Consider the following 11,408-nt stretch of genomic DNA (forward strand, 5'->3'; position numbering starts at 1 on the left):
TTTTTTTGAACGTCATGTATAGAAACCTTTTATTTGTACACTTTAGATTACAAATAATACAGAATGAGGGAAACAACAGCCTTTCTCAACCTTGTAGTGGCAGAGTTGGGAACTCTGGACATCTTTTTAAGATATAAAGTACATATTTAGTACATCTTTAACATTTATTATCTATGAACATGCTAGTTTTTCAAACTTTTGGCCAGATGGACCCTGAAACTAGTCCTACCCGCATTATAGCATTCATGTGCATATCATTATCATGACAATGAAAAAAGTATGCTTGCCAAGCTATTTTTGCGTTGTGATAAAAACACCAATATATTCCAAACACATTTAACATTTCCTGCTTTTCGCTTTCTATTTATTAATTGCATATTTATTTTGCGGGTTACTTACGCAGAAGGCAGATGTAGTGACTGTTCCAAAGTACGCTGACAGATTTTGTTGATGATCGCTGAAGGAAGTGGGTGGAATTTATCACCATTGTTTAAAACTTTTTCATCAGAACAAGGTATACATTTTTCTTTCCTATGATCTAAATCGCAGCTCATAACGCAGATGAGAAAATGGATTACATTATAAGATGGGAATTATTAGCGCTGCATGTATGAAGTCATGAGGATTTTACATTAAATTCCTATTAGTAGACTCCCATGTGAAATGCACAAGACTTTAATATGCAGATCCTTGGGCTAATTTCCATACAGGTTCACATCTAATATCTAATATAATTTATTAAAGGGTTTTTCTATTTCTATAGCATTATATCAAAGATCCTATTCAAACTCTGATAGTTAGTTAATGCTGAACTTTAGGAAAACTGTAAATACACAATTACATATATAGTTGTGCTCATAAGTTTACATACCCTGGCAGAATTTATGATTTCTTGGCCATTTTTTCAGAGAATATAAATAATAACACAAAAACATTTCTTTCACTCCCGGTTAGTGTTTGGCTGAAGCCATTTATTATAAATCAACTGTGTTTACTCTTTTTAAATCATAATGGCAGCATAAACTACCCAAATGGCAGTAGAAACTACCCTGATCAAAAGTTTACATATCCTGGTGATTTTGGCCTGATAACATGCACAGTTGACACAAATGGGTTTGAATGGCTATTAAAGGTAACCATCCTAACCTGTGATCTGTTTGCTTGTAATTGGGTCAAAATGTTAATGAGTTTCTGTACTCCTGACAAACCCTTGCATCTTTCATCCAGTGCTGCACTGACATTTCTGGATTCTGAGTCATTGTGAAAGCAAAAGAAATGTCAAAGGATCTGTGGGAAAAGGTAGTTGAACTGTATAAATCAGGAAAGGGATATAAAACGATATCCAAGGAATTGAGAATGCCAATCAGCAGTGTTCAAACTCTAATCAAGAAGTGGAAAATGAGGGGTTCTTTTGAAACCAAACCATGGTCAGGTAGACCAACTGAAGTTTCAGCCACAACTGCCAGGAAAATAGTTTGGGATGCAAAGAAAAACTCAAAAATAACTTCAGGTGAAATACAGGACTCTCTGAAAACTTGGTGTGGTTGTTTCAAGATGCACAATAAGGAGGCACTTGAAGAAAGATGGGCTGCATGGTCGAGTCACCAGAAGAAAGCCATTACTATGCAAATGCCACAAAGTATCCCGCTTACAATATGCCAAACAGCACAGAGACAAGCCTCAAACCTTCTGGCACAAAGTTATTTGGAGTAATGAGACCAAAATTTAGCTTTTTGGCCACAACCATAAACACTATGTTTGGAGAGGAGTCAACAAGGCCTATAATGAAAGGTACACCATTCCTACTGTGAAACACGGAGGTGGCAAGATGAATGCAGTATGTTATCAATAAATACTGGAGGGATGTCTGTGTATATCAGCCAGGAAGCTGTGCATGGGACGTACTTGGACATTCCAACATGACAATGATCCAAAACACAAAGCCAAGTCGACCTGTCATTGGCTACAGCAGAATAAAGTGAAGGTTCTGGAGTGGCCATCTCAGTCTCCTGACTTCAATATCATGGAGACACTCTGGGGAGATCTCAAACGTGCTGTTTATGCAAGGCAGCCCAAGAATTTACAGGAACTGGAGGCTTTTTGTCAAGAGGAATGGGCAGCTTTACCATCTGAGAAGATAAAGAGCCTCATCCACAAATACCACAAAAGACTTCAAGCTGTCATTGATGTTAAAGGGGGCAATACACAGTATTAAGAACTGGGGTATGCAAACTTTTGATCAGTGTCATTTGGCTAGTTTCTGTTGGGATTATGATTTAAAAAGAGTAAACACAGTTGATTGCTAATAAATAGCTTCAGCCAAAAACTAACCAGGAGTGAAAGAAATGTTTTTGTGTTATCATTCATATTCTCTGAAAAATGGCCAAGAAATCATAAATTCTCACAGGGTATGTAAATTTATGAGCACAACTATATATGGGTGCTCCACTGTACCTTTTCCCAGTTAGTGCTGAGATTTATAAAGCCCTACCAGACATAACAACCAGGTCAGTGACCTAATTTTTCGTTACTGCAGTTAACCACTTCATAACCACGCTATAACCGAAAGATGGCTACAGCATGACTCCGTCAGCCCCATCAGTGTCCATCAGTGCTTTCTATCAGTGCCACTTATCAGCGCCTCCTCATCAGTGCTGCCTGTCAGTGCTCATGGGTGCCGCCTATCAGTGCCTAACATTGTCCATCAGTGCCGCTCATCAGCTGTCATTAGTTCCACCTATCAGTGCCCATCAATGCCACATGTCACTGCAGCCTATCAGGGCCCATCAGTGCAGCTTATCCATGACCATCAGTGCAGCCTCATCAGCACACATCAGGGAGGGAGAAAAATTAGCTAAATTCTATAACAGAATCTAAGAAAAAGTGTTTTTTCCCTACAAATTTTCAGTTGTTTTTCATTTGTTTAGCAAGAAAGAAAAAAGCACACTCATGATTTAATACCACAAAAAGAAAGCTCTGTTTGTGTAAAAAAAATGAATTATAAAGAATATAAGTACAGTGTTGCATGACCGCGCAAAGTGTGACAGCGCTGAAAGCTAAAAATTGGCCTGGGCAGGAAGGGGGTGAAAGTGTTCTGTACTGAAGTGGTTAATCAATACAGCGTGTTCATCCTTCTACTAAAGCCTGTGACAGGGCAAAGATGAAGTAGCAGGAGTCTGATTAGATCATATGTCTAACCTCTTTCCTTCTGAAAGCATGTTGCTTGTTAATACATGTGCTTGCAGCAGTAGGCTTGATTTACTAAAGGATAATTGACCATGCACTTTGCAAGTGCAAGGACATCTGCTCCAGAGCTTAGTAAACGAGGGGAAGCTCTGCTGACTTTCAGCTTCCAATCATGTGCACATTTTTTATTTATTTTTTTCTTGCGTGTGATTGGGTACTCTTTGCAAAGTGATTCTTCATCTCATTCACTAAGCTCTGGGGCAAATGCCCTCGCAGAGCGCAACTGCACTTGCAAAGTGCACAGTCTGTTTGCCTTTATTAAATAACTTCAGTATGTTATAGTTTTGATATTGTCCTCTTCCCCCAGTAGCAGTCTTTTTAAAGCGTAAAAACACACTTATTTGCTCCCTTTTGGTCTGTTAAATATACTATTGATTTTTTTTTTGAATACCTACTCACTAATTGAAAAATACCTGTTAGCAGAAATCTAGAGAGCTTGGGCCAGATCCACAAAAACGGGCGTATATTTAGGCGGGCGTAGCGCATCTCATATGCGCTACGCCGCCGTAACTCAGAGTGGCTCGTAGGGTATCCACAAAGCACTTGCTCCCATATGTGCGCCAGCGTAACGTAAATCGGCCGGCGTAAGCCCGCGTAATTCAAAGTAGGCTTGGAGTGGGCGTGTTGTATGGTAATCTGGTATGACCCCACGTAATTGTCGCTTTTTACTTCCGTGGACGTATCCCAGTGCGCATGCGCGAAATCACGTCGCAAATAGTCAATGCTTTCGACGTGAACGTAACTTACGCAAAGCCCTATTCGCAAACGATTTACGCAAACAACGTAAACGACGGAAAATTTGACAGTGTCCCGACGTCCATACCTAACATTGCGTACACCTCATAGAGGAAGGGGTAACGTTACGCCGAAAAAAGCCTTACGTAAACGACGTAAAAAAATGCGCCGGGCGGACGTACGTTTGAGAATCGGCGTATCTAGCTAATTTGCATACTCTACGCGGAAATCAACGGAAGCGCCACCTAGCGGCCAGCGTAAATATGCACCTAAGATCCGACGGCGTACTAAGACGTACGTCATTCGGATCTAGCCCACATTCAGGCGTATCTTGTTTTGTGGATACAAAACAAAGATACGACGGCGCATCGTAGAACTTACGCGGCGTATCAATAGATACGCCGCCGTAAGTTCTTTGTGGATCTGGCCCCTTGAGTCATATGAGCCCTGCCTGGTTTACCTTTGTGAATTACAGAACACCCCTTTCTCCCCATGTTACGGAAATGAGAGGGATGTGTTTTGTAGTCCTAAGAACCAAAAATATATATATTGCAGCATACCAGTCCTTAGATATGGTGGCTGCATGTTTTTTTTTTCCAGGTATTTAAGCCTTTCTTTTTTACCTAATGATCCTGCCAGTAATATACTTCCGGTTCTAGGATGACAACACTGCTCCTCCACAGATACAGTCCTGTGTTTAGCTCGGCCACTTGATAAAACCAGAGAATGGCCACCTGACAATGATTTACACAGTGCCATAGCTGCAAAGCTGTGCTTCATTGTGTATAGCAAAAAAATCGGGCATGTCACATTCTGCAGGCGGTAGTGTCATATAGGTAAATGTGGCTGTGCCACAGCATTTGTGGGGCAGAGAACTGAGATTTTAGCGTGAAATCCCTCATCAAGCAGGCATGCATGTGTGTGTGTGCGTGCATACCCCCTCTCGATCTCCTGCTAAAGGACAGGTCAATCAATGATGACAATGCGCTCCACTGTAGATCGTGAGTCAGCAGCTAGGTCCATGTGAAAGAAGTCTAAGTGAGTGATGAAGGAAGTTCATTGTTGGCAGGACCATCGGGTAAAAATAATACAGAAATTTTTCTGAAAAAAGAAAACTAATATAGTGATCACTTCTAAAGACTGGTAAGCTGAAATTCTTCTCTTTTTGGTCCATCTAACCTTTTTATGGGATTTTCATAACAACTAAATACCTGGGGGCAGATCCACAAAAGGATTACAAAGTATTCAGTAGATACGCCGGCGTAATTTTAAATTTCCTGCGTTGTATCTTTGTTTTGTATCCACAAAACAAGATACGACAGCATCTGGGATCGATCCGACAGGCGTACGTCTTAGTACGCCGTCGGATCTAAGCTGCAATTTTTCGGCGGCCCGCTAGGTGGTGTTCCCGTCGATTTCCACGTTGAGTATGCAAATTAGCTAGTTACGGCGATCCACGAAGGTACGTGGGCCCGGCGCATTTTTTTTCGTCGTTTGCGTTCGGCTTTTTCCGGCGTATAGTTAAAGCTGCTAAACTGAGGCGTACTCAATGTTAAGTATGACCGTCCTTCCCGCGTACAATTTTGAATTTTTTATGTTGTTTGCGTAAGTCGTTCGCGAATAGGAATTTGCGTAGAATGACGTCACCGTCGTAAGCATTGGCGGGTTCCGGTTTAATTTCGAGCATGCGCACTGGGATACCCCCAGGGACGGCGCATGCACAGTTAAAAAAAAACGTTGTTTGCGTCAGGTCACGACGTATTAACATAAAACACGCCCCATCACTTCCATTTGAATTCCGCGCCCTTACGCCGCAACAGATGCACTACGCCGTAACTTATGGCGCAAATTCGTTGAGAAATCAAACCAACAAAAAGTAAGTTACAGCGGCGTAGTGTATCTTAGATACGCTACACCCGGCGCATTAATGCGCTGCGCTACGTGGATCTGCCCCCTGGTGTTTCAGTTGTCCTGGACATTCTATGTCTACTGTGCTTCAGACCGCTACAGTTTTTCTGGTAACTGCCACTCTTGGGTAAGGATCTGGAAGCTTCACTGTGAAGGGGAAACATATTTTATGCTTTTGAACCAACTGAGCACATTGGGAGATTATGTTCAGCATGTCCCTGTCTGTTGTAAATAAGAAGTGACTAGCATCTGGCATTGTCCTGATCTCCAAGGTCGCTTGTAATACTCAGCTCCCTTAAAAATCCTCACACCCCAATATTCCCCTAAAGGATCTGGTCACAGTAAAACAAAACTACAGAAACATATATATTGCTTGTGTGGGTGAAAAAGCAGAATACGCTAAAAGATTGAGATTGAAGTTGAGGTTAACTGAAAAACAGCGTCCCCTGAAATAGTGGTATCTGCCATTGTTACGGATATAACTAACTGTGACAGTCACACATATGTTTCACAGTGAAACAGAACAGAGGGGATGAAGTCTGTAATGGGATAAGGTAAACCTTTCCAGAAGTGAGGGGCCCTGGATCAGCCAGATTCTTAATGAGACTCAAGGATAGCTAACAGATGTCTGGAGGGTGATCAGAGTGTTAGGGGGAGACTGGTGGGAAGAGTAGTTCAGTTTGGTACGGACAGAGCTGTATCTTAATGATATATTGCTGTATTCAGGAGGATCCTGATGATTAGGGTCATACAGAGTTTGATTACTGAGTCAGCACTGACCATCTTTACATCCATCTCTTCTGCTTTTAATTCAACACTATACAGACAAGTCTTTAATCTAAGTAACAGATTTCCAGCAAGTGTCGACAGTTCTTTGACAGTGCTGCCCACCAGCCTGATTTACTGTTTGAGTCCAATATAAAAAATGATAGTTGAAACTATTGCCAACATAGGTACATGCCCCCCAGCTTCCCAAAATGCAGTGCTTAGTGCCTTAGGGCTACTAGGCCGAGCACTATCACATGATGAGGGTGTGTCTATACCTATGCAAATACTGACTTTCAGAAAACTGAACATTAGCCAGGAGATGGCAGTGTTTATATATTTGTAGCTGCATCTATAGTATGCTCTATGTCGATTCTCTGAATAATCAAGTTCCTGTTTCCTATCTGCAGTTAAGCAGCAGATAAGTCCATGTGGACTGTGCCCTGGCTGTTTGTTCTGTAGGGCTATATACAGAATTTCTAACAGGTTATGGGCCCAGACACCCACCCAAAGAAAAGCTGAGAACCCTGTCATAACCCAGTCTTCGTATGCTACAACAGATAAGTGCAGATTCAGCATAGGTGCAGATTCCAGCAGAAAGAAGACTGCAAACTATGACTAAGACTGTAACTATGTGTAACTAAGAATAAAAGAAAATCACCAACAACACAGCTGCAACAAAGTTTCATTTGGAAATCTGACAAACCAGAACTACCAGTCCTGGAAATTCAAGATGAAAATGCAGCTAATAAGAGAAGGTACATGGAAATGTATAAATCAAGTCAGGCCAGAACACCTTTCAGGTGAGTGGCTAGAGAAAGCTCAGAGCAAAATCACTCTTAGCATAGAAGATGATCAAATCATACATATATGTAAGTGCTAAACTGCTAATGAAATATGTGAGATGCATCACCAGTGCACGAAAGAGCTAATCTCTACAATAAACTGTATTTGTTTAGAAAGCTATGCCAAATCAAGCTGATAAAAGGCCAGTGTATGCAGGATTACAAAAGGTACACCTTGAAAATGGTTAAAAGCCTGAGAGGTAGAGGAGAAGAAATAAAAGAGTTTCATGTCGCAGCACTATTACTAAGTAGTTTATCAGAAAGTCTTGAAATTCTTGACACAGCATTTGATGCATGTCCAGATGATGAATTGACACTGGAATATGAAACAAGAAAAGCTGATTCAGGTGAGTGAGTCTCTGGTTAATCCTCACACACACTGGAATATGTTAAGGGCAAGCTTGTGGATGAATATAAGCTTAAAACAGAAAGCATTAAAAATGACAGTGCTTCTGTAGCAAAGTCTGCTTTAAGGATGAAAAATAGGAGTAAAATTAGTAACATGCAACAAGAAACACTTGAATGTTTTGTGTGCAAGAAACTATGTAATTTAAAAGCACATTGAAGAATCTGAAAAGCTAGAATGCAAAAACAAACTAAACTACAAAAGACCAAAAGTGAGAAGGAAGAAAAATATTTTACTTCAGATAATGAATATATTTGTCAATCCAAAAAGTTGCACCTCATCTTTGCAGACATGGTGTGTTGGTCAGAAGCTCCGAATCCCATGACAAATTACAGAAATGTCTTTATTCCCCTTGGCCAGAGTAAAACAGAAAATAATCACCACAGCTAATGGGCAAATATGGAATTCAGAAGGAATAGGAGACAGTTTTTTTTACTGTCCCCTTCCCTTACTTTACCAGAAAGATACATGTGAAAAAAAACTTGCTGTCCCTGCTCTTGAAACAAATCTTTTGTCAGTGAAGAAGCTCACAAAACTAGGCAATGTACTGACCTTCCAAGATTACAGTTGTGCCACCACAAAAGGGGATATCTTACTTGCAAAGGCTAAAATTACAGATCTGTATGGCCTTGTACACACAAGGGGACATGTCCGATGAAAACGGTCCGCGGACCGTTTTCATCGGACATGTCCGCTCGGAGATTTTGGTCTGATGGTTGTACACACCATCAAACCAAAATCCACGCGGACAGGATACGCGGTGACGTGGCCGTGCCATCGCGGCGACTTGCGAGACCCTGGAAGGTCAATGCTTCCACGCATGCATCGAATCACAGACGACCAAACATGTCCGATGGACAGGCTTCCAGCGGACATGTTTCTTAGCATGCTAAGAAACATTCATCCGCTGGAAACCTGTCCGATCCGCCGGAAAATTGTCCGGTCGGCCGTACAGACGACCGAACATGTCTGCTGAAACTGGTCCGCGGACCAGTTTCAGCAGACATGTTTGGTCGTGTGTACGAGGCCTGACAGCTGAATTGCAATGAAGTGGTTAACACTGCCAAGGAGGAAAAACATTCAAACTGCATTCGCACATGGCACAGACGACTTGGTCACAGAAGTCCTGACATAATAAAGAAATTACACTATGCAAGTGGAATTAAAATTAGTCCATGTGATCAAACAATGAAATGCACCAGCTGTATAAAAATAATAATGACAAGAAAAGCATTTCTACAGCAGAGTAACAGCAGAGCTAAGAAACCTCTGGACTTAATTCATTAAGATCTTTGCGGTCCAATGGAAAAATGTACTCCTGAAGAGATAAGGGATTTTCTCACTTTTATGGATGATAAATCCATGTATACTACACTTTATCTGTTACACAACACAAGTGAAGTACCAGAGAAACTTGAACAGTATTTAGCTCAAGAAAGCAACAAGTCTGGCAAAATGCTTAGTGAAATGTGCACAAACAATGGAACTGAATATACAGGTGATAACACACAGGCGATTATCAGAAAGCGTGGCATAATATTTCAAACTACTGTACCATACAACCCAGAACCAAATGGGGTTGCAGAATGAATGAATCATACTCTATGTGAGATTTGAAGAACCATGCTGTTTGATGCAGATATGCATACCATATACTAGGGGATTTTGACCGCATGCATCCTACCAGGAAAATCAATAATATGGAGAAAAGTCCATATGAACTGTAGAATGGAAAAGCTCCAAATTTGAAGCATCTAAACATTTTGGAAACAACATCTATGTGCACTTGTAGGGTACAGTGAATCCCAAAATGGATACAGAATTCTACACCGAGACGCAAACAAGGTAACCATCAGTAGAAGTGTAATTTTCGATTAAATTTCAGTGTGTTCAAACTCTCATGAACTAACACAAACAAATCAAACTGAGGAAAATTCCCCATCAGTGTCACATGAAGATAAGCAACAAAGTAACTCAGAAAAAGACATGAATGCAGATGATCCAAACAGTGTAAAAGAAGAAACCAGGCCACAATCAGGAAATTCACCAAGAGCAATAAAGGCTTCCCAGTCAAATGTCTGTCTTATGTTTCACACATAGCATTTAAACCAGAGCCAGAATCATGGGATGAGATGCAAAAAAGTTTGGACAAAAGCACTCACAAGAAACAGATTTATATAACGGAGATCCGAAATGGGACTAATATAAGTAATAGTTGTTGAGTGGGGGTGTTGGAATTCAAAATTGTATTTTGTGCAAAAACGACATTAGCCAGCAGTGTTTATATGTTTGTAGCTGCATCTATGGTATGCTCTATGCCTTTTCTCTGAATAATACAGTTCCTGTTTCCTGTCTGCAGTTAAGCTTCAGATAAGCCCATGTGGACGGTGCACTGTCTGTTTGTTCTGTAGGGCTATACACAACATTTCTAACACTAATAATTATATATCTACAGCCCCCAGTATGTTAGCCTGATGGTCAACAGGAAAAATGCTCCTCACATTTGTAGTCAGAAGGAAAATTCCTTCTTAAGGCTGGATTCACCCTGTTGTGCGGAGTGGCTCGCAGCAGGGGTCCGATGTGTTCTTCGTTTTAGGCATGAATCAGGCTCACATTTTTGGCTGGATGTGGACCTGAAACAGACCAGAATATGCACTGGAGTCTTCTGCAAGCTGCTCCGCAGCCGTCCCATAGCTGTGTGAACCGGCTCCATTGAGAGCCAGTGACAGTCTCCTGATATAAAAATTAAATGCAGGGAAACATGCATCAAATTTCCACTAGTGTGAACCCAGCCTAAAGAAAGCTAAAATGATCATTGGTGTCAGTGGTTACTTATCTGAGAGATGGAAATTGATAATAGATCATGGAACCCCAAGCAACCACTGGAGAAATCCCAGGGTTCCACTGAATCCTGATTTAGAATACCTGGTCACTAAAAATGATATCAGGGAGAATCTCTGCACACTCTGCCTGTGGACAGTTAGCTGGTAAGAGGCGCAAAACAGAAACTACCCTTTATGGGCCAGATTCAGATAGATCAGCGGATCTTTAGATCCGCATAATCTATCTGATTTAAGATCCGCCGCTGCAAGTTTTAGAGGCAAGTGGGTAATTCACAAAACACTTACCTCCAAACTTGCGGCGGATCGTAATTCCTCCGGTGGAATTCACATTCCGCGGCTAGGGGGAGTGTACTATTCAAATCAGGCGCGTCCCCGCGCCGATCGAATAGCGCATGCGCCGTCCGGAAATTTTCCCAGCGTGCATTGCTCCAAATGACGTCGCAACAACGTCATTGGTTTCGACGCTTACGTAAATGACGTCCATCCGTATTCGCGAACGACTTACGCAAACGACGTAAAAGATTCAAACTTCGTCGTGGGAACGACGGCCATACTTAACATTGGCTGCGCCTCATAGAAGCAGGGGTAACTATGCGCCAGGAAAACCCTTACGTAAACGTCGTAAAAACACTGCGTCGGGTCCCGCGTACGTTCGTGAAT

This window comes from Rana temporaria, chromosome 10 (assembly GCF_905171775.1).
Source record: "Rana temporaria chromosome 10, aRanTem1.1, whole genome shotgun sequence".
Taxonomy (NCBI): Eukaryota; Metazoa; Chordata; class Amphibia; order Anura; family Ranidae; genus Rana; species Rana temporaria.